The sequence below is a fragment of the Microcaecilia unicolor genome, chromosome 6 (assembly GCF_901765095.1).
Source record: "Microcaecilia unicolor chromosome 6, aMicUni1.1, whole genome shotgun sequence".
In the NCBI taxonomy this organism is placed as follows: Eukaryota; Metazoa; Chordata; class Amphibia; order Gymnophiona; family Siphonopidae; genus Microcaecilia; species Microcaecilia unicolor.
The window spans coordinates 1,404,666-1,423,870 of record NC_044036.1 but is presented as its reverse complement, the minus strand read 5'-3'; the positions used below and the strand labels follow the sequence as shown (position 1 = coordinate 1,423,870).

The 19,205-nt window shown below is 45.7% G+C and overlaps 1 protein-coding gene across 1 annotated transcript in view; it reads left to right on the top strand.

Moving 5' to 3' along the window:
- The first annotated feature begins 8,661 nt into the window (after positions 1–8,661).
- The window catches only part of ARTN (artemin), a 59,687-nt gene continuing 49,143 nt past the window's right edge, over positions 8,662–19,205 (top strand). The window contains exon 1 of the mRNA XM_030206982.1: positions 8,662–8,735. The gene's annotated coding sequence lies outside the window, so the exon portion shown is untranslated. The remainder of the gene's footprint in view (positions 8,736–19,205) is intronic.

Here is a 19,205-nt window from a genome sequence, read left to right as displayed (position 1 = left end):
AAAAACAGCCCCTGCTGCTACCGCAGGGCCGATTTTACCGCAGCTTGGTAAAAGGAACCCACAGTTTGTTAATTCTGCACAAAATGTAGGAGTTATTATTATTTTAATGTTATTAGTAAGTTCCCCTCCAGGGATCTAAGTAGATTGTATTTCTAAGAGCTAATTATTGGCTGATAGAGATGCCTCCTAATTGGTTCAAGGGAGGGGGTGGGTGGGCAGGAATTAGTCTACACTGAGGCTTCCTGTGCCTATTAGCTTTACTTTACACTGATACTATAGTAACTGTAAAATATCCCCCTTAAATGATAGCCTATAGGATCATTTTCTAAGCACAGACTTACAAAATGTATGTTTATTTTATTTATTTATAGCCCACCTTTATCCAAGGTGGGTAACAAACCAACGTACATAATTTAAAATAAGTACATAAGTAGTGCCATACTGGGAAAGACCAAAGGTCCATCTAGCCCAGCATCCTGTCACCGACAGTGGCCAATCCAGGTCAAGGGCACCTGGCACGCTCCCCAAACGTAAAAACATTCCAGACAAGTTATACCTAAAAATGCGGAATTTTTCCAAGTCCATTTAATAGCGGTCTATGGACTTGTCCTTTAGGAATCTATCTAACCCCTTTTTAAACTCCGTCAAGCTAACCGCCCGTACCACGTTCTCCGGCAACGAATTCCAGAGTCTAATTACACGTTGGGTGAAGAAAAATTTTCTCCGATTCGTTTTAAATTTACCACACTGTAGCTTCAACTCATGCCCTCTAGTCCTAGTATTTTTGGATAGCGTGAACAGTCGCTTCACATCCACCCGATCCATTCCACTCATTATTTTATACACTTCTATCATATCTCCCCTCAGCCGTCTCTTCTCCAAGCTGAAAAGCCCTAGCCTTCTCAGCCTCTCTTCATAGGAAAGTCGTCCCATCCCCACTATCATTTTCGTCGCCCTTCGCTGTACCTTTTCCAATTCTACTATATCTTTTTTGAGATACGGAGACCAGTACTGAACACAATACTCCAGGTGCGGTCGCACCATGGAGCGATACAACGGCATTATAACATCCGCACACCTGGACTCCATACCCTTCCTAATAACACCCAACATTCTATTCGCTTTCCTAGTGTACAAATTCACCAAAAGAACTAGTACAGCACAAAAAAGAACAGTCCAGATTTCATAACGCATTATGAGCCAATTTATCGACTCAACAAAAAACGATTCAGCATCAGTAAGAACAATGCAATATTCTGCTGGGACTTCAGCACCAGGGGTAACTTATTCCATGCCAAAGGTCCGGCCACAGAAAAAATACCAGTTCTAGTGATTTTTTGATGCATGTTCTATCAGTTGCGTGCTTGTATGGGCGTGCCATGTGCTATCAATTGCATGTTCGCATAAGGATTTCATATGCTATCAGTTGTGTGTTTGCATGGGTGTGTTGTGCTATCAATTGTGTGCTTGAATGGACATCTTGTGCCATGTACTATCAGTTCCGTCCTTGCTTAGGTGTGCCATGTGCTTTCAGTTGCGTGCTTGCATGGGTGTGCCATGTGCTGTCAGTTGTGTGCTTTTTCATGAGCGTGCCATGTGCTATTAGTTGCATGCTTGCATGGGCATGTGTTTCAGTTGCGTCTTGACATGGGGATGTCATGTGCTATCAGTTGCATGTTTGCATAAGGATATCATGTGCTATTAGTTGTGTGCTTAACATGGGTGTTTCATGTGCTATCAGTTGAGTGCTTGATTGGGCGTGTTGTGCCATGTGCTATCAGTTGTGTGCTTGGATGAGTGTGTCATGCTATCAGTTGCGTTCATGCATGGGCATGCCATGTGCTATCAGTTGTGTGCTTGCATGGGTGTGCCATGTGCTATCAGTTGTGTGTTTGAATGGATGTGCCATGTGCTTTCAGTTGTGTGCTTGCATGGGCATGCCATGTGCTATCAGTTGTGTGCTTGCATGGGTGTGCCATGTGCTATCAGTTGTGTGCTTGCATGGGTGTGCCATGTGCTATCAGTTGTGTGTTTGAATGGATGTGCCATGTGCTATCAGTTGTGTGCTTGCATGGGTGTGCCATGTGCTATCAGTTGTGTGCTTGATTGGGCGTGTTGTGCCATGTGCTATCAGTTGTGTGCTTGGTTGAGTGTGTCATGCTATCAGTTGGGTTCATGCATGGGCATGCCATGTGCTATCAGTTGTGTGCTTGCATGGGTGTGCCATGTGCTATCAGTTGTGTGCTTGCATGGGTGTGCCATGTGCTATCAGTTGTGTGTTTGAATGGATGTGCCATGTGCTATCAGTTGTGTGCTTGCATGGGTGTGCCATGTGCTATCAGTTGCGTTCATGCATGGGCATGCCATGTGCTATCAGTTGTGTGCTTGGATGAGTGTGTCATGCTATCAGTTGCGTTCATGCATGGGCATGCCATGTGCTATCAGTTGCGTGCTTGCATGGGTGTGCCATGTGCTATCAGTTGTGTGCTTGGATGAGTATGTCATTCTATCAGTTGCGTTCATGCATGGGCATGCCATGTGCTATCAGTTGTGTGCTTGCATGGGTGTGCCATGTGCTATCAGTTGTGTGTTTGAATGGATGTGCCATGTGCTATCAGTTGTGTGCTTGATTGGGCGTGTTGTGCCATGTGCTATCAGTTGTGTGCTTGGATGAGTGTGTCATGCTATCAGTTGCGTTCATGCATGGGCATGCCATGTGCTATCAGTTGTGTGCTTGCATGGGTGTGCCATGTGCTATCAGTTGTGTGCTTGCATGGGTGTGCCATGTGCTATCAGTTGTGTGTTTGAATGGATGTGCCATGTGCTATCAGTTGTGTGCTTGCATGGGTGTGCCATGTGCTATCAGTTGTGTGCTTGCATGGGTGTGCCATGTGCTATCAGTTGTGTGCTTGATTGGGCGTGTTGTGCCATGTGCTATCAGTTGTGTGCTTGGATGAGTGTGTCATGCTATCAGTTGCGTTCATGCATGGGCATGCCATGTGCTATCAGTTGTGTGCTTGCATGGGTGTGCCATGTGCTATCAGTTGTGTGCTTGCATGGGTGTGCCATGTGCTATCAGTTGTGTGCTTGCATGGGTGTGCCATGTGCTATCAGTTGTGTGCTTGATTGGGCGTGTTGTGCCTTGTGCTATCAGTTGTGTGCTTGGATGAGTGTGTCATGCTATCAGTTGCGTTCATGCATGGGCATGCCATGTGCTATCAGTTGTGTGCTTGCATGGGTGTGCCATGTGCTATCAGTTGTGTGCTTGCATGGGTGTGCCATGTGCTGTCAGTTGTGTGCTTGCATGGGTGTGCCATGTGCTATCAGTTGTGTGCTTGATTGGGCGTGTTGTGCCATGTGCTATCAGTTGTGTGCTTGGATGAGTGTGTCATGCTATCAGTTGCGTTCATGCATGGGCATGCCATGTGCTATCAGTTGTGTGCTTGCATGGGTGTGCCATGTGCTATCAGTTGTGTGTTTGAATGGATGTGCCATGTGCTATCAGTTGTGTTTTTTCATGGATGTGCCATGTGCTATCAGTTGTGTTTTTTCATGGGTGTGCCATGTGCTATCAGTTGTGTGCTTGCATGGGTGTGCCATGTGCTATCAGTTGTGTGTTTGAATGGATGTGCCATGTGCTATCAGTTGTGTGCTTGATTGGGCGTGTTGTGCCATGTGCTATCAGTTGTGTGCTTGGATGAGTGTGTCATTTTATCAGTTGCGTTCATGCATGGGCATGCCATGTGCTATCAGTTGTGTGCTTGCATGGGTGTGCCATGTGCTATCAGTTGTGTGCTTGCATGGGTGTGCCATGTGCTATCAGTTGTGTGTTTGAATGGATGTGCCATGTGCTATCAGTTGTGTGCTTGCATGGGTGTGCCATGTGCTATCAGTTGTGTGCTTGCATGGGTGTGCCATGTGCTATCAGTTGTGTGCTTGATTGGGCGTGTTGTGCCATGTGCTATCAGTTGTGTGCTTGGATGAGTGTGTCATGCTATCAGTTGCGTTCATGCATGGGCATGCCATGTGCTATCAGTTGTGTGCTTGCATGGGTGTGCCATGTGCTATCAGTTGTGTGCTTGCATGGGTGTGCCATGTGCTATCAGTTGTGTGTTTGAATGGATGTGCCATGTGCTATCAGTTGTGTGCTTGCATGGGTGTGCCATGTGCTATCAGTTGCGTTCATGCATGGGCATGCCATGTGCTATCAGTTGTGTGCTTGGATGAGTGTGTCATGCTATCAGTTGCGTTCATGCATGGGCATGCCATGTGCTATCAGTTGTGTGCTTGCATGGGTGTGCCATGTGCTATCAGTTGTGTGCTTGATTGGGCGTGTTGTGCCATGTGCTATCAGTTGTGTGCTTGGATGAGTGTGTCATGCTATCAGTTGCGTTCATGCATGGGCATGCCATGTGCTATCAGTTGTGTGCTTGCATGGGTGTGCCATGTGCTATCAGTTGTGTGCTTGCATGGGTGTGCCATGTGCTATCAGTTGTGTTCTTGATTGGGCGTGTTGTGCCATGTGCTATCAGTTGTGTGCTTGGATGAGTGTGTCATGCTATCAGTTGCGTTCATGCATGGGCATGCCATGTGCTATCAGTTGTGTGCTTGCATGGGTGTGCCATGTGCTCTCAGTTGTGTGCTTGCATGGGTGTGCCATGTGCTATCAGTTGTGTGCTTGATTGGGCGTGTTGTGCCATGTGCTATCAGTTGTGTGCTTGGATGAGTGTGTCATGCTATCAGTTGCGTTCATGCATGGGCATGCCATGTGCTATCAGTTGTGTGCTTGCATGGGTGTGCCATGTGCTATCAGTTGTGTGTTTGAATGGATGTGCCATGTGCTATCAGTTGTGTTTTTTCATGGGTGTGCCATGTGCTATCAGTTGTGTGCTTGCATGGGTGTGCCATGTGCTATCAGTTGTGTGCTTGCATGGGTGTGCCATGTGCTATCAGTTGAGTGTTTGAATGGATGTGCCATGTGCTATCAGTTGTGTGTTTGAATGGATGTGCCATGTGCTATCAGTTGTGTGCTTGCATGGGTGTGCCATGTGCTATCAGTTGTGTGCTTGCATGGGTGTGCCATGTGCTATCAGTTGTGTGCTTGATTGGGCGTGTTGTGCCATGTGCTATCAGTTGTGTGCTTGGATGAGTGTGTCGTGCTATCAGTTGCGTTCATGCATGGGCATGCCATGTGCTATCATTTGTGTGTTTGAATTAGAGAGCTGCACGGCTTCCGTCCCCGCGGGAATCCCGCGGAACCCGCGGGATTCCCGCGGGGACGGGGGCAGTGCCTGTGGGGTTCCTGCAGGGATGGAAGCAGTTCTGCGGGGTTCCCGTGGGGACGGAGGCAGTTCCTGCGGGGTTCCCGCGGGGATGGAACCAGTTCTGTGGGCTTCCCGTGGAAGTGTAAGCTGCACCTGCACCAGCCTCTCATCTACCGAATACCAATTGATTTGAGTGCTGTCTCCTCCTCCTCCTCCTCCTCCTCTTCTTCCTTGCTTTAACAGCATAAATGTGGAAAGTCTTCCATTAAGGAGGTGGTAGAGTCACAAATGATGACGGAATTCAAAAAGGTGTGGGATGAACACAGAGGATCTCTAATTAGAAAATGGAAGTTATATAAAAGCTAACCTTAAATGGCTGCATGTGTGTGGATATGTCAAGTGACACTTAGATGGCAACTCTGACTGTGATGAACTAGAGCTGATACCTGGCAGACTTGTATGGTCTGTGTCTCATACATGGCAATCTGGTGTAGGATGGGCTGGAAAGGGCTTAGACAGCAACTTCAGTGGCTGGAACATGAGGACAGTGCTGGACAGACTTTTACGGTCTGTGTCCCACAAATGAGTACATGAATAGGCTGGAGTGGGCTTCGATGGCAACTCCAGCAGTTGGAACATAAGGATGGGGCCAGATAGACTTCTGTGGTCTTTGTTCCAGAAACACGAAAGAAAGACCATAATCAAGTATATAATATCACACTCGTTGATTTAATGATGAATTGATCATGAGTGTGACTATTGGGCAGAGTGGATGGACCGTTCAGGTCTATTTGTTGTCACTTACTATGTTACTATTAATCCTCTTTGCTCCCAGGCTGGTGCACAGACCTCAGGTCTGACACAGGCACGAGAATCAGATGTAACCTGACCTACTGGCGCGTGCATGTGGCGGCCTCTCAGCACACACTCACACTGCCAGTGAATCAGAGACAAATCTTACATGTGCGCACCAGAGTGTTCCAAGTTCCAACTTCCGTTCCTTCCTTGCCTACAGTGCTGTGGCTCAAATCCAGAAAGAGACTGAGGGAGCTGACTGGATCTTTCTTTTATGTACTATTAAATTCTTACGGGGATGGGTGGGGATGGGTTAAATTCTTGCGGGGACGGGTGGGGACGGGTTGGGATGGTTTAAATTTTTGCGGGGATGGATGGGGATGGATAAGATTCCAGTGGGGATGGGTGGGGACGGGTAAGATTCCAGCAGGGACGGGCGGGGATGGGTAAGATTTCTGTCCCCGTGCAACTCTCTAGTTTGAATGGATGTGCCATGTGCTATCAGTTGTGTTTTTTCATGGATGTGCCATGTGCTATCAGTTGTGTTTTTTCATGGGTGTGCCATGTGCTATCAGTTGTGTGCTTGCATGGGTGTGCCATGTGCTATCAGTTGTGTGCTTGCATGGGTGTGCCATGTGCTATCAGTTGTGTGCTTGATTGGGCGTGTTGTGCCATGTGCTGTCAGTTGTGTGCTTGGATGAGTGTGTCATGCTATCAGTTGCGTTCATGCATGGGCATGCCATGTGCTATCAGTTGTGTGCTTGCATGGGTGTGCCATGTGCTATCAGTTGTGTGCTTGCATGGGTGTGCCATGTGCTATCAGTTGTGTGTTTGAATGGATGTGCCATGTGCTATCAGTTGTGTGCTTGCATGGGTGTGCCATGTGCTATCAGTTGTGTGCTTGCATGGGTGTGCCATGTGCTATCAGTTGTGTGCTTGATTGGGCGTGTTGTGCCATGTGCTATCAGTTGTGTGCTTGCATGGGTGTGCCATGTGCTATCAGTTGTGTGCTTGCATGGGTGTGCCATGTGCTATCAGTTGTGTGCTTGCATGGGCTTGCCATGTGCTATCAGTTGTGTGCTTGCATGGGTGTGCCATGTGCTATCAGTTGTGTGCTTGATTGGGCGTGTTGTGCCATGTGCTATCAGTTGTGTGCTTGCATGGGTGTGCCATGTGCTATCAGTTGTGTGCTTGCATGGGCGTGCCATGTGCTATCAGTTGTGTGCTTGCATGGGTGTGCCATGTGCTATCAGTTGTGTGCTTGCATGGGCATGCCATGTGCTATCAGTTGTGTGCTTGCATGGGTGTGCCATGTGCTATCAGTTGTGTGCTTGATTGGGCATGTTGTGCCATGTGCTATCAGTTGTGTGCTTGCATGGGTGTGCCATGTGCTATCAGTTGTGTGCTTGATTGGGCGTGTTGTGCCATGTGCTATCAGTTGTGTGCTTGCATGGGTGTGCCATGTGTTATCAGTTGTGTGTTTGAATGGATGTGCCATGTGCTATCAGTTGTGTGCTTGCATGGGTGTGCCATGTGCTATCAGTTGTGTTTTTTCATGGGTGTGCCATGTGCTATCAGTTGTGTGCTTGCATGGTGCACTTTGTGCTAAACTCACTGCTTCGCCGATTTATACAATTGCCATGTAGATTTCACTGAACATCAGGTCACTTTAGGATGCCAAATTTAGGCTGTCAAATACAGATGCTTAGCCTTTTTTTTTTGTTGAAAATTGTACTCTTTGGAGGTAACATTATAAGGCTTTTTTTGTGCAGAAACAGCTGTTATTATTATTGCCTGGGTTATGTACATATAAACCGCCTTGGGTGAATCTATTTATTAAGGAGGTCAATAAATCCCAGTAAATAAATAGATAACTAAAGGTATGCACATACACCCCATACACATGTTCCAGTTGATGTTTAAAATGATTAAAGCAAGCAGAAGAGGCTCCTGCACACTTAAATCGCTTCTCTGTTGCTACCACTGATATTCAGCAGCATTTATCCGGCTAGCGCCTGCGCCAAAACCAGCTAACTTGTGGTCATTCTGGGGGCAGAGTTGGCACTTATGTGGTTAAGCCCGTGACCACATAAGATACGCACTTAAACTGGGCCTGCATAAATAGCAGTCCCATCTTTAGGCGCTTCAGTTTATGACATCAAGGGCTGAATATTGCGCTGAACCACATAAGCGTTGGTGGCCAACCTGAAAGCAGATATCCAGTGTCGGTTCCCGGACATGGCCTGGGAAGAAAAACCCTGCCCGCCAGCTGGATAAGTTGTTCTGATCTGATTGGAGGGGTTCAGGGTATAAAAGGTAAAAGCGGTAGATGTCTGCGTTGCTTCAGAGTAAGTGTTAATCTGTGCAGGCATTTTCCCTGGGGAAAGCATGTGTGTACTTCTACCTGCGCCCTCCTCTGGCTTTTGTTTATTTTGGCTTCTGTGATTTTTGGCAACATGGAAAGGAATTTTTGGACAAGCCTTGTTTCCTCTTGACAGGAAGTTTGTGCTGGGTTTAGCACAGAAAGTGAATAGCTGAAATAGATCAGTCCTGCCGAATAAAGATCTGGAGATGGGTTTAAATTACAGCAGGGAATTTACGTTACACGCATTGAACTTTAAGGGTGGTCCCGCACTGGATGTGAGGTGACAGGAGGTGGTACCTAATCTGAAGAAGGTAGGTCCGGCTCTTTCTGTAATGCTAAAATATCTCTGGTGTCAAATACATTGCACGACTGCTATCAGTATGTTTATAAATGTTAACCCATCATTTTCTTCATAACTTTGGAATCACTGTTTTCCAAGTGCACTGAATATTCGAGTTTTTGGCCAGCACCTGGACACTCAGTTCTGTACCATTTAGCTAACCAGACAAAGTTAAGACTGCCTGCCCAGTTATCCACACAGACATCGGCACTGATTATCGCTGCTGTCTTCATGACTCACACTCCACTGTCAGACTTCCCTGGCACAGAGCAGACATTCAGCAGTGCCACTGAGTATCCCCTCATGTTTATCTGGACAGGGGCCTCTCCAGGGCAGTAAAGAGTGCTACGCCATTACCTGCAACACACTAAGGATTTTCCTACAGACGCAGAATGGAAGAAAGCACAAATGGCGCTGTCTGTGCTGCCGTGTTCCATAAAGTGTGAAGCTTAAGGTAGCAGAACACAGCTCTCATTGCTACACTGCTGGTTAGCACCTACTGGATGCGTGTACAAAATGAAATTACCGCCTGGGCCACAGCTCCAAATTGGCGCATGTTGGGCACACGTAGGCACCTACAGGGCTTAGTAAAAGGGCCCCCCAATGGCTTGTGAGAAGAGCTTCTTGCTTACGGGTATGAATGTTACTCAGATGTTCCCCAATCCCACGTTTGACAGTCCGTCGTGTCTGCCCAATATAGTACAATACGCAAGTTGTGTAATACAGTATATCAGTTGCAGTCAGTTCTATATCTCAAATAGAAAATCTTATCCAAATGTGGAATCTGAATGCGTGAACCATCAATGCATATCTGCAATACATACATTAGCCATATTGAAAGTGGCCCCCTGAATCAAACAAAGTTGGTGTGGTGCTGGAAATCATTTCTCCAATATTCCTATGATAAGACAGGGATGGGTAATTCACCCAGAAGTGGGAAGTGGACCAATAACTCCAGGGACTGGGACAGATGCAGAGTATCTTCTTACGCACTACGGCTAATCCAAGTACAAAAGGTCTTTGTCAGGACTCCCCGTTTTTATTGGTTGTGGCTTCATACCCACACGCACATTACATAGTTTTTTTTTTTTGCGGCTTCTCAGCCGCGTGCATTTCACAAAGACTCCTGAGGCAGGCCTGTGGCCGAAACACAGATCTGTGTCGCGTCTGTAATAAAGTTTAACATTGTGACATCCTGGTTGGCACTGGCATTTTTCATATGATGTCTCAAGTAAATTAATTCTCTTCTTCAACATCTGGCTTGTTTCTCCAATATAGCACCCTTTCAGGCTTATTTTTGAAAGTGATCGCAGACCATCTTCCGACATAAATCGGGAGATGGCCGGCGATCTCGCAAAAGCGGCCAATTCGGTATAATCGAAAGCGGCTTTTTTGACAGCATCACTACTTTCCCGTCGCCTCGACGGCGAAAGTTCAAGGGGGCGTGTCGGCGGCAAAGCGAAGGCGAGCATGGGCGTTGGTACCAGATGGCCGGCTTTCGCGGATAATGGAAAAAAAAAGCGGCGTTCAGCAGTATTTCGCCGGGTTTACTTGGTCCTTTTATTTTCACGACCAAGCCTCAAAACTGTGCCCCAACTGACCAGATGACCACCAGAAGGAATCGGGGATGACCTCCCCATACTCCCCCAGTGGTCACCAACCCCCTCCCACACTAAAACAATAAAACTAAAAACCTTTTTTGCCAGCCTGTATGCCAGCCTCAAATGCCGTACCCACCTCCATGACAGCAGAATGTGTTCTATCATCTGACAGCCTTTCCCTGGTTGTGATGTGGCTCTCGGGTGAGTGTGACACCTTTTCTGTTAGGTGCACTGCAGAGTCACATCAGCAATGCATTGTGGTGGGTGTAGGGTAGTGGGCTGTATTCCCATGGTGCTTTTCCCCCTGCTAACTGGGTCAGAGTGTGTCCAGTTTTGTTTCCAGTAGTCCATGTGGTAATGGCCATTTTGTCAGCCACTTTTAGATCCCTTTCATGTATTACCCACGTTAGAGAACTTAGTTCTTACCTTGAATGTTGCTAAAAGAGGGTATTGTACACCATTCTGCCAGCTCTGACCTACTGCTAATCTCAGTACCAGGGAGACTCTTTGCCAGTGGGGCACAACCTCTGATCTGCAGTTAACTGTGAGTAAATGTGCGTTTTCAAATAAAGGACTTTTTCAAAGAGATTAGTCTTCAGGTGTCAACTGGTGTGTCAAGGTTATACAGCAGCAACAAGTCCTAGAGGCCTGCATGTATGCAGGTCCCTGGAGCACTTTTAGTGGGTACCGCAGTGCACTTAAGGCAGGCGGACCCAGGCCTATCCCCCCCTACCTGTAACACTTGTGCTGGTAAATGGGAGCCCTCCAAAACCCACTGTACCCACATGTTGTTGCTCCCTTCACCCCTATGAGCTAAGGTAGTGGTGTACATTTGTGGGTAGTGGGTTTGGCTCTGCACCCAAAGTAAGGGAGCTATGCATGTGGGAGCTTTTTCTGAAGTCCACCGCACTGACCCCTAGGGTGCCCAGTTGGTGTCCTGGCATGTGAGGGGACCAGTGCACTACAAATGCTGGCTCCTCCCACGACCAAATGCCTTGGATATCGCCAGGTTGGAGATGGCCGGCATTTTTTTCCATTATCGCTGAAAAGCAAAACCAGCATCTCAAACCTGGCAAACTCTGGCATTTGGCCGGGCTAAACCGTATTATTGAAAAAAAAAGATGGCTGGCCATCTTTCTCAATAATATGGTTCCGGCCAGCTGTAGCGCCGCCGCCAAAATAGATCGACGTTCGATTATGCCCCTCCATGTCACACTGAAATGCTTTGATGTTTCACTTATATATATACTGTTATTTATCAACATTTGCTTATGTCAGATCTGATGAAGAAGGGTTACCTTTGAAAGCTAATCAAAAAATGTACTGTTAGTCCAATAAAAAAGGGATCATCTTATTTTCTTTTTAATGTTTTATTTTACTTTATTTCTATTGATTACCTGTCACGTCTGTGGCCGTGACCACCCTTAGCCTTACCTTGTTTCTGGGGGTCAGCATCTGTGCTGGCTTCTGTGTGTCTCTGTGTTAGTTTTGTCTCTGGCTCTGTGTGCTGATTACCTCACTAGACTTCACCTGTGTGGGCTATGCCTCTCTGGGGAGCCAGCAATTAAGATGGCTGCCACCTACTCTGTGCCAGCTTCCAAGATGGCTCCTGCTTGTCTTTCCTGTGTGTTCACTTCCTATGTGTTCCCAGCCTCCCCTTGGTGTGAGTGTGTTTCCTGCTCCTGTCCTGCGCAGGTGACATCATCAGTGAGGACCTTCATAAGGAAGTGCTGTGCTGGCATTCAGGGCCTTTGCATGGTGTTATGCCTTTAGGCCAGGCCAGGCCAGGTTAGTTAGTATTCTGCTGCACTACTGCTTAGCCTTTCTCTGGGTTCTGGCCCAGCTTCTGTTTGTGTCTGTGGACTGCTAGTCTTTCCGTGGGGGGCTCTGCCCTGCTACTCTGTGTCTGGGGACTGCTTGTCCTTCTACTCCCTTGCTCTGTGTTTGGAGTCTGAAGCCTTCAGCCATTCTCCCTCGGTTCGTGGTGGGAGTCTGTAGCTTCAGCCTGACTGCTAGTTTCTGGTGTCTCCTGTTTTCTGCTGCCTATCTCTGACTATTGCCTGTACCCCGATATTCTCTGCTTGCGGCCTGCCTCTGACTATTGCCTGAACCCCGATATTCTCTGCTTGCTGCCTGCCTCTGACTATTGCCTGAACCCCGATATTCTCTGCTTGCGGCCTGCCTCTGACTATTGCCCGAACCCCGATATTCTCTGCTTGCTGCCTGCCTCTGACTATTGCCTGAACCCCGATATTCTCTGCTTGCTGCCTGCCTCTGACTATTGCCTGAACCCAGATATACTCTTCTGCCTGCTGCCAGCCCTGTTAGTTCCTGGTTACTCCTCCTGTGTGCCTATCCTGACCCCTGCTTGTATATCCTGAACACTACTTGTATATCCTGAGGGTATATTCTGAACCCTGCTTCTGCCTAGCTAGGGCATTTACCCTGAGGTTATCCTGAACCCTGCCTCTGCCTAGCTAGGGCATTTACCCTGAGTGTATATCCTGAACCCTGCTTGTATATCCTGAGTGTATATTCTGAACCCTGCTTGTATATCCTGAGTGTACATCCTGAATCCTGTCTCTGTCTAGCTAGTGTGTATTTCCTGGGTGTATATCCTGTATCCTGCCTCTACCTAGCTAGTGGGTTTACCCTGTGGGTATTCCCTGATCCCCGTTCTGCCTAGCTTGCTGCGTGCCCTAGTCCTTGCTCCTGTTATGCTTTTAGTCTAGTAGTTAGTCTAGCTTCCTCGTGTTCCCTGACCCAGGGTGGATCCTCTGGATCTCCAGTGTCGGCCTCGTCCTGCAAGTCCTGCCAGCCACCCGCACGCTGGAGCTCAACTCCAGTGGAACGGTGGTCAAGTGCAGGTGAAGCCGTTCCTGTTCTGCCGGTTCCAGTTGCCTGCCTCAGTCCTGACTCCAGTCCAGAGGTCCAGCCCTGTCCTTCCGGGTATCCAGTTCCAGGGTGCTCTTGCCTGCCGCTGCCGCTCCTCGGCGGTGGTCTAAGGGCTCATGTATTCCGGTTCTGCCTCGAGGACCTGACATTACCTTTAAGAGTGGACTAACACGGCTACCACATCTCCCATTTTACCAAAATCAGTACGTCTGAAATCCAGTACTGAGTTTTGTGTGTCTGCACTCCGCTTTTGCTGTTATATCGTGTTATGATCACAACTGCTTAGGTTGGCACACACCCAGATATTGGAAACACTTCCTCCAATTGTGAGCACTAGATCCAACATCAACCCTTCCCTCATGGATTCCGTCACCATTTCTCTGAGCAAAGCACTTTAACAGGCATCCACGATCTCTCTACTTTTTTCTGATTCGGTCAATGAGATGTTCCAATCCCCATCAGGCAAGCTGAAATCTCTAGATCAGTCCCTGGAAGACACTTCAAGAGAGAGACGATGGGGCAGAGTTAAATTTACCCAAGGAAACAGTCATAAAAAAGACAATTCCATCTGAACATTGTCTCTCCCACTGCTACTGCTTTTAGGTCATCCACCAAACTCCCATGAATGGTTGTCAGAGCCAACAAAATAACAATTTTACTTTCCCCTCTTTCCAAAATCCTGAGAATACTTTCTACAAGTTGGCTTGTGGTTTGTGCAAAACCCTAACTGGAAATCGTCCAGAATCATTTTCTCATCCGGGAAAGGAAAATGTTTATTTCTCTAGTACTTTCTGAAGACACCTCCCAGTGGGAAGAGTCAGGGAACTCTATCTGACCTCATCATTCACAATCTGAAACACATTCGGGGCACCCCTACCTCTTTGGTTCCAGATTAAAAATCAACACCAGACTTAATGAGACAAGGGAATTACACTGCCAAACAACATTAGAAAATAAAAAAAAACCTAAAATTCAGTGCTGCAATATTTCAAAAAATAGTTTCTAGAAAGTGAAAATCACTGCTCAGCTGTTCATAGTGTATGCATCAGGTTTATCCAAGGTTGCGTGTACCAGCAGGCATTAAGAGCCAAATTACTGAATCATGAAGGTTAAATAATAAATCCTGACACTCTGGACTTCACTTCAGCTGGGCCTGGTAAATATATTCTTAATACTTTATAGAGGGGGGAAAACCCCTTTGGAGGTTGAAAAGTTATCTGTCAGCACTAATTTCTGTCTTTGCCTTCCTATATTGAAATCTATTGCTGATTAGCTGGTTTTGTCCATAGGTTTTTGAACTCTGGTTTCTGTGTTTTCCCCAGCTTTGACCTTCTTTATAAAGAGTTTTGTGATTGCCAGCAGTTTAGTCTGGATTTTCAAGCCCTTTGGCAATTAAAATCCTTGTTTTTCTTTGCTGCTTTCTTAATAAGAGTTGACTATTAAAATTGCTGGTTTTTCCATATTGTGCCAGCCGCCTCTCAGAAAGTATATTTAAATTTACTTTTTTTTCATTTGTAGCAATTTAAATTTTACAAGTAGTAAAATAAACTTGTCATGAAATACAGAGAAAGTAATATAAAGACAAGTATTACATTGAGGTAATTCAGTTCACTCTTTCTTAGACCACAAATCGAGGGGGGAATGGGATAAGACAAGGACATCAATTATCTATTGAAAAACTTTTACAAAAGAAAATGGCTTAAGCCTGAATATCCCCACTGATTATTCATCTAAATCATTAGCCCCCATCGGTCCACTGGATAGTTTCTTCATATCTAAAAAGGTGCGCAGTTGATTCGGTTCATAGAAAACATATTTATTGCCCAGAAAGCGTATCAAACACGTGCAAGGATCTGCTAACAAAAGGGATTCACCTAGTTTCCTCTCTTAATGCCAGAAATTGTTTCCTTCTATCTTGCGTAGCCTTAGTCACGTCTGGAAAATCCTTATTCTTTGACCACTATATTTAAATTTTAATGGCTTTAATCACCTGTTCGTTGTTAGTCACTCTTTAGGGGAGTGGCAAAAATCAGTAAGAACAAGTTTTTAAACTCTCTCGCCCACACCCCTGCAGCTTTTACGTAGAAGAAACCAGATTTAACAGCTAGGTTATTTTTGGCTACATTTATATCTTGTTTGCTTTTAAACTTTCTGTGCCCTATTTCCACATGTATTGTTCTCTTAAATGTTGTGTATTGCTTAAATATTTTTTTCGGCCTGATACGTACCTTTTAAAAGACAGGATAAGAAATCTCTACCTTCCTTGCTTGCTCCAAAAGTTATCTGTGCTGCTAATTTCTGTCTTTAACTTCCTATAAGTAACTGAACTTTTGTCCGTTAAGAGTGGGAAAATCTTTAGCTTCTCTGTTTAAAGCAAGTGCAATGGAGGGGGTTACGGGAGAGGAGGAAGCGATATGGACGGCATTTCCATCCACAGAGCTCTGACTCAAATAGATTGGGAACTGGATGGAGATATGATGAAAGATATTGAAAAGATGGCAGTTAAAGAGAGGAAATGTTACTGGTAGACTTTACTCTGCTAGATGTGTCCTGCAGCCTCTCGTCGGTAAAATCAGAAAGTAGAAAAATCGTGGATGCCTTAAAAGAGGCTCTGTTCAGACAAAATTATTTATTTATTTATTTATTGCATTTGTATCCCACATTTTCCCACCTCTTTGCAGGCTCAATGTGCGTAACAATACATCATGAATGTGGGAAATGCATAAGAGAATATACATTTAGTATTACATAAGGATCTTGTTTAACATGATAATGATGAAATAAGATAGTAGAGTGACAAGCAAATGCTGTAAGACAATTCTGGGTATATTTGTAGGAGTTCACATTTGTTGGTCTTTGTGGTATGCCTTGTTAAAGAGATGGGTCTTCAGTAGTTTGCGGAAGTTAGTTAGTTAGTTCATAGATCGTTTTTAAGTTGCGCGGCAGCGCGTTCCAGAATTGTGTGCTCAAGTAGGAAAAGGTTGACGCATGCGTTAGTTTGTATTTTAGTACCTTTACAGTTGGGGAAGTGAAGATTAAGGAATGTGTGGGATGATTTTTTAGCATTCCTGGGTGGCAATGATGGTGGAACACACCAGGAACGAGTTACTCTGGATTTAAAACTCACAAATGGAGATAGTGTGTGTAATGTTCGGGCGGGTGCTCTCTTAAATACCAGTTACCATTAGACAGTATGGTTTGATATAAAAGCTAAGGTGGAGGCAGACACACAAAGATCAAATTCCTGAATGTCAGAAATGCCGATTTTCTCAAAATGGGAAAGTACCTGGTAGAGTAGAAGAGGACAAGGGCTAAGCTAAAATAAGCTACAACAATGGCATCAGCTGATTACGTAAGAAAAGCAAGAGGAAGAGGAACCAATAGGGTTTACCAAGAAAGTGTCTGAAAGAATAAAGGCAAAAAGGTTTCAAGAAGAGGAGCAAAGAGATGAAGAAAGAAATCAACACAGCGAAATAAAGGGCAGAAGAAAAGATGTGTAAAGGTATAAGGTAAGGTGACAAGACTGAAAGGTACGGAGCGTAATGAGGAAAAGGCAGAATTGTTTTACAAAGACCCAACAATTCTGCCTTTTCCTCATTACCCTACACTAATGCTGTCCAATTCACGATTCAAATCAATTTATCAATTCATTTTGTAAAAAAATCGGGATTCTTGATTTTCCCACCTCCCACCCACTCACTGTCACACAAGCCACTGCTTCCCTCCCTCCTGCTGTCATCCAAGCCGCTGTCGCTTACCATAGCAGTGCCCGAGGTCTCTTAAATCTTTTGCCGCTCTCTCCCATCCGCGTGGTCATTTTCACTGCCCTGAAGCATTCTCCCTCTGGCACCGGCGATTCACATAGTCAGCCTTCTGCCAGCATCGGGGCCTCTCCTCAAGTGCGTCCCACCTCTGCGGAAAACAGGAAGTTGCATTAGAGTAGGCGGGACCTGCCTGAGAAGAGGCTCAGACGCTGGCAGAAGGCTATGTGAATCGCCGGTGCTGGAGGGAGAATGCTTCAGGGCAGTGAAAATGACCATGCAGACAGGAGAGAGCGGGCGAAAGATGGGGGGGGGGGGGGGGGGGGTTGAGAAGTCTAAAGCTATTTCAGTTGGATAGGCAGTGCCTTAAAAGCTGGAGGAGAAAAGAAATAACAATTAAATATCACTAAAACAGCTTCAAAATTTATTGTAGCCGGTAGAAACCGCAATTATAAACTCTGTTGGTTGTGCTCATTTTTCTTTACTGTTCTATACAATACAGATGTTCAGATTTCAGTGAGGATATCCTGTTTCCTGATGGGTTCATCTTAACTGTTGTTGTAATCTGCCTTGGGAAGCCTGGTGTTATAAGTGATAGAATATATTGAAATTAAACTCTCTTTTCATTGGGGCACATGGAATCACATCTTCATCTGTTTTGTAGAAATTTACCTTTTAGATACACAAATGGATTATTCTGTTTTTGAACATGTTTCTGCTGCTGGGCAAATTATAGCTGCAAGACGCAGTTGTCTGAAGCCAGCCAAAGTGGACAACATGATTTTTCTTAATAAAAACTGGAAGATGTAGGACTTGACCAAACTTTACTTTTCACATGATGTAACACAGCATGGCGTACTCACATTAAAGTTTGCATTTATGTCAATTGCTGCTGTCTGAGTTTTTTTAACCCTTCGTGTTATAATATTAGCATATGGTCCTCACTATTTCAATCTAGTTAAGTTGAATCGAAAAGCCAATTTCTTTTTAAATCGAATTGTATCGAATCGAAAATTTTTGACTGAATTGGACAGCACCACCCTACACTTCTACAAAGTGTAACCCTGGGCGTCCGCAGGCTACACAGATGTATTTCTTGGACTGGAGGCCAGCTGCACTATACTCCACAATCAGTTAATCCACACAAGCACGCTTCAAACTGAGAAGGGTTTACATAAACTGTGTAGTTAGATAACTGGGACAAGCTTCAAGCAACTGTTTACACTGGCCCTCGTATATGCCAGAAAAGATAAGAATAACACTTACAATCCTATAGGTTCTTTGTCCTAATTCCCCTTTCTTATTTTTTTCTTATTTACAGTCCTTGAAGCAGGAGTTCGTAGCTTTTTTGGTTGCCACAACCCCTTTAATGACTACTAACAGTTACATATGTCGCTCTTAGCCGTTAACAGTTCAAACTGCTGACATGTAGTTCACAGTTATACTATCAATAAAACCTGCCTAATAACCGCCTTCATTCTGTCTAGCAAGTTTCAATAAATTGCCTCAGATTTCCAGACCTTTCTCTGCACCCCGTTTTTCCTCTTCTCATACCCATTGGGGGTACGGGTGCCACTGGGACCTTAAAGTAAAGCTGGTTTCTCTCACAGGGATGTCTGGGCTATAGAGAAGTTTTACCTTGGCTCTTCTGCTGCTGCTGCAGCTGGAATTTGTAACACTTCTTCTCCTTGTTCTCTTCTCCTCCACACCAGTAGCGGTGGAAGACAGGGTCCCCATGCCTGTGCTTCCTTGGGATCTTGCCAGGTATTTGTGACCTGGATCGGCCAATGTTGGAAACAGAATGCTGGGCTTGATGGACCTTTGGCAATACTTAGGTACTTATGTATTTATGAACAGTCCAGCAACTTTCTTTGCTCTGAGGTTGCTTCCCACTCCTGGTTCCTCAACATCAACAACTATGCTAGTCGAAGACCTTGCTTTTAGTAGTAAAAAGGTACTGCAGCTTGGAGGCTGAAAGTAACTCTAGTCCCCTTGCATAGGTGTTAAGGGAATGGCCAGAGGTTCTGAATCAACCCCTGGTCCTTCTCCTTTCAGGTGCACTGACTGGGGATCTGGAACCAAAGACACTGACCCTCTCCCTGAGCTGGGCATTTATATCAGCCCAATTTTCCCTCCAAGGGATGTTTCCTCCCACCCTGTCTGTGGTGTTAGAAAAAAGTCAAA